The sequence below is a fragment of the Scyliorhinus torazame genome, chromosome 7 (genome assembly GCF_047496885.1).
Source record: "Scyliorhinus torazame isolate Kashiwa2021f chromosome 7, sScyTor2.1, whole genome shotgun sequence".
In the NCBI taxonomy this organism is placed as follows: domain Eukaryota; kingdom Metazoa; phylum Chordata; class Chondrichthyes; order Carcharhiniformes; family Scyliorhinidae; genus Scyliorhinus; species Scyliorhinus torazame.
The window spans coordinates 291,283,375-291,288,553 of record NC_092713.1 but is presented as its reverse complement, the minus strand read 5'-3'; positions in this window follow the sequence as shown (position 1 = coordinate 291,288,553).

Sequence of the window (5,179 nt, the reverse complement as noted above, 5' to 3'; positions counted from 1 at the left end):
CCTCCCCGGCACGGACCCCCCCATCCTCCTCCCTGGCACGGACCCCCCACCCCATCCCCATCCCCGGCCCTCCCCGGCACGGACCCCCCCATCCTCCTCCCCTGCACGGACCCCCCCATCCTCCTCCCCGGCACGGGCCCCCCATACTCCTCCCCGGCACGGCCCCCCCATCCTCCTCCCCGGCACAGACCCCCCCATCCTCCTCCCCGGCACGGACCCCTCCCCCATCCCCCTCTCCGGCCCTCCCCGGCACGGACATCCCCATCCTCCTCCCCGGCATGGACCCCCCAATCCTCCTCCCCGGCACGGACTCCCCCCATCCCCCTCCCCGGCCCTCCCCAGCACGGACCCCCCCATCCTCCTCCCCGGCACGGACCCACCCCCCATCCCCCTCCCCGGCACGGACCCCTCCATCCTCCTCCCCGGCACGGACCCCCCCATCCCCCTCCCCGGCACGGACCTCACCCCATCCTCCTCCCCGGCACGGACCCCCCCCCCCCATCCCCCTCCCCGGCACGGACCCCCCCATCCCCCTCCCCGGCACGGACCCCCCCCCATCCCCCACCCCGGCCCTCCTCGGCACGGACCCTACCATCCTCCTCCCCAGCACGGACCCCCCTCCCGGCACTCCCCCGGAGCCCAGCCCACTCTAACCACCCCCCAGGCCGTCACCCACCTCCACGCTGGTCGGCGTGAACCTGGAGCACAGGTTGACGTCGATTAAAAGGAGGTTTGATTTACGTCGACGTGACCAGTCATCACGTCGACGGGACTTCGGCCCATCCGGACGGGAGAATGTCGGCAGGCCCAAAATCGGCTGCCTTGCGCCCACCCGTGCCATTCTCCGACGTCAGCGGCACCATTAACGCTCCGCCGACTTTTCTCCCTTCGGAGACTTCGGCAACCGGCGGGGGCGGGATTCACGGCGGCCAACGGCCATTCTCCGACTTGCTGGGGGGTCGGAGAATGACGCCCCAGGTGTTTGTAGAACATGGTTTGCAGCACTCTGATCACCGACTTAGTGGTAGTGGTGTGAAGTCTGGCCATTTCCAACTGCCTGGATAGTGATCTTACAGCATTGAGGTATGCCTTGCACAAAAAGTCAAAGAGGTCAAGCTCTGGTTCTGTCTGGGAAGAGGGAGGGGACTGGGGGCTCTGCAGGTGGCTGGCTGTTAATTTTGCAGGTATGGCAGGACACAGCTGACTCCTGGATGGCCTGTATAATGCCCGACCACCTCACCACCTTCTCAGCACTTTGCAGTCCCCAGGTGGTCTCCATGGAGTCTGTGGAGAATCTCTTCCCGTCTCAACTGACCAAGAGACCACCCGCAGTGGTTAAGTGCGTTGTTCATGGTATTGTTGGAGGAGCTGATCAGCAAGACGATATTTGGACCAACCTTTATGGCAGAGTTCTCAGACGTGGGCATGTCCCATGTCTTCTTTCTATGCTCCTCGGACATTTTTCAGCTTTTTGGTGGAGATCAGTAAGTTTATTCTGGTTGATGAGAATGCTTTCTCCTCGAAAGGAAGTATAAAATGCTGGGTAAGATCCCGGCGCACCATAGATCTGGGTAGGGCATCGGCCATGGTGTGTGACTTTCTTGGAGCTTACATAGCTATGTGCTGGTAAAACATCAACTAAACCCTGAACTGGTGAATACGTGAAGGCATTTTGAGTAACTCTGCGGAATTCAATAGGGGTATTAGCAGTGTAGGGTCAGTTTCAATGTGGAAAGGTATGTCTATCAGATAGTCAGAGAACATCCCTAATAAGAACATAAGAACTAGGAGCAGGAGTAGGTCATCTTGCCCTTCAAGCATGCTCCGCCATTCAATGAGATCATGGCTGATCTTTGTGGACTCAGCTCCACTTTCCTGCTCGAATACCATAACCTTTATTCCTTAATTCTTCAAAAAACTATCAATCTTTGTTTTGAAAACATTTAGTGAAGGAGCCTCAACTGCTTCACTGGGCATGGAATTCCATAGATTCACAGCCCTTTGGGTGAAGAAGTTCCTCCTAAGCTCAGTCCTAAATCTACTTCCCGTTATTTTGAGGCTATGCCCGTGTGACTGTCAGTGCTTCCTTTTCCATGGTGATATATCATTGCTCTGTTTCTGTCAACACGCTGGAGGCAAGGTACACAGGCGTTCTGTTGCCATTCTTTTGGACTTGAATGAATTCAGCTCAAAGGCGTGTTGAGGAGGCATGGCAGCCACCACTGTGGGCAATGTTGGATCAGAATGTGCCAGCACGTAGAGACCAATCTTTCTATGATACATTGAAATGCCTTAGTTTGTTCAATGCCCCAGAATCACGGTTGACTCAATCATAGATGATCTCTTAAAGATTCTGTATTGGTGGCTAGATTTGGAATAAATTCACCAAACTAATTGATGATTCCAGGAACTTCTGGACATCAGTGACTTCAGTGTGGGAGGTCGCTGATGACTTTAGTGTGTTGAAGGTCTACTACAGTGGGCGGCATGGTAGCACAGTGGTGAGCACTATTACTTCACAGGTTCGATTCCAGGCTTGGGTCACTGTCTGTGCGGAGTCTGCACGTTCTCCCCGTGTCTGCGTGGGTTTCCTCCGGGTGCTCCGGTTTCCCCCCACAGTCCAAAGATGTGCAGGGTAGGTTGGCCATGCTAAATTGCCCTTCGTGTCCTAAAAGGTTAGGTTGGGTTGCTGGGTTACGGGGATCGGGTGAAGGTGTGGGCTTAAGTAGGGTTCTCATTTCAAGGGCCGGTGCAGACTCAATGGGCAGAATGGCCTCCTCCTGCACTGTAAATTCTATGATTCAACTATGATACATATCTTTGAACAATGTCGAGGTGAATTCACACTCCTTATTTAAATTGAAGCCTGACACTTATCCGCCTTTGAATATACTCTTTTGAAGCAATAGTATTCTGTTCGGGAGAAACAAAAAGGTTGAAGTTATGCTTCTGAGATAATACTTGAACGCATACTCGCAAATCCAGCGGGATGAGAACGTCCAGAGATGAGATTGAAACCCGTGATTTGTGGAGAGAATCCCCAGTTTAGATCTTTGAAGATGACAAATGGAATTTCATGAGATTCAGTGAGATTGGTCAACTCAAAATGTTTACTGAGGTCATCGTGAGTTTCTGAGAAATCCGTGGATTTTGTCTTGGTCACATCTGCCATTTATTTTGCAGTGTGGTGTGTTCGACCACAGTTTGTTTGTTAATTCACATTTACCTAATGGTTTACCATGAACGTTAGCGTATAAGTTAAATATTGTAAATTGTTTTATCTTTCTGACCACGTATAATAAAGTTCATTTTTCTTTGTTCAAACGCCCCAAGAAATTTTGTGGCTTTATTCACTGAGGAAATGTGTTGAATCTCAAACTTTGTCTACCTTAAACAAAACGTTATTGGTCCATAACTGGATCTTACCAACAACGTGGGGCTCTGGCCTAGGATAATAACATCATCTATGTTCTGCGTGGTCTGTAAGCCGCTTTGAGTTGTTTTCTTCCCTTAGAGGAGTATTTAAATCTACAGAATTTTGGACATTGGCAGTGTCCTATTTTCCCAAATCAGGAACACTCTGCGCCCCCTGCTGGGAAGTCTTGCTGGCTGTGCTGCTTCTTTGTGCCGCAGTGTAAGCCCTTCAAGATAGCTGCTGTAGCGTTACCCGCCCTTTGGCCAGTTTGGTGGGCTTCTTCATGGGCGTGGCTAGCACCTTTGGGCCGAAATGGTTAATAGATATCTCCAATGCTTCCGTGTATCAGCAGATGAGAGGCTAATTTCACTTTCTTAGTTTGGTCTGGCTAAAGCCGTGAAGTGGTCGATCGAGTGTGCCATTGATTTTCAATGCCCCATGTTCATGACTGACTTGAGCAGGTCAGAGAGGAGCAATATGGTGGATTCACATGGTTTTGCGGGACCTCTGGTTGAGATGAGCTCTCCCAGCAATGAGGTTTCATTTCCAATGTTTAAAAAACTCATGTAAGCCATTTAAACAGATTCAAAATCTGCCAAAATCCCTTCTACTCCCTATCTGAGAAGGACTTTGTAGGTGATAAGCCCTGCAGCAGAGAGAATGTACTAACCTGGTGCTATTGCTCTTTGGCAAGAAGACCCAAGGCTACTTGATATCTCAAGAAGTTCTCTCACCACATCATCCAATTTTGGTCCCTGTTTGGGCCCGTGACACTTTTGATCGGGCGGTGTAAGTACAGTTGCTGCTTGTTGAGTGCTGCCATTGCTACCACTTCTCTGGTGGCTTCCTTCTTCGGGAAATTCGATTTTCCTTCTGATGGTGGTTTGTTGCAGTTGTGGGCGTTGGGTGTTCTATTGATGGCACCAACACTTGGTTAGATTGGTGCCATCCCCATTGCTGTCATGTTTTATATACTTGTGCCATTGGCTGTCTCATCTGGAGACAATAGCCTGACTTAGGTAGTTAGTTCAAATTGGTTTACTTACATTATGCACACCATATACATGGTGAGCTATTCAGTAGGCAGATCTCTTCTGAGTGCTGACTGCTCTATCTGCTCTACAGTGTATCTAGCACATGACTGCTAGTATCATTGCTACATCATGTTCTACCTCATTTATTGCCATTATTATTCTATTAACCCAACAGAGGCTCTCTTTCAATCTTTCCATTGAGAACAGTGTGATATCGGCTGCCTCAATTTCTCAGCACCTCTCACACATCTCCCTACAGCAAAAAAACTGATGAAAGGACATGGCAGAAATATTAACTCCATGTTTCCCTCTCCACAGAAGTTGCCAGACCTGCTGAGTGTTTCCAGCATTTGCTGTATTTATTTCTGATTTCCAGCATTATTTCGCTTTTGATGTTGGTGGCACTGGTGACAAAATTACAAGCGTGCTTCTTCAGGGCTGGTGAATATTAAAAAACAAATCACTGTAAACAAAAAAACAATGCTTTGAACAGAAGAGCCGTAAGAGAATTTTAAACGGGTGCAAGCTGAGAGACGTGGGGTGCGATTTTCCGCTCCCCGCGCCAGTTGGGAGAATCGCCGACGTTGAGTTGGGTCCGACGCCCTCCCGCGATTCTCCCAAGCGGCGAGAACGGCCCCGTCGAGTTCCACGCGGCGCAGGCCGGAGAATCGCCCGAGACACCCAAAGTGGCGATTCTCCGGCACCCCTGCTATTCTCAGGCCCGGATGGG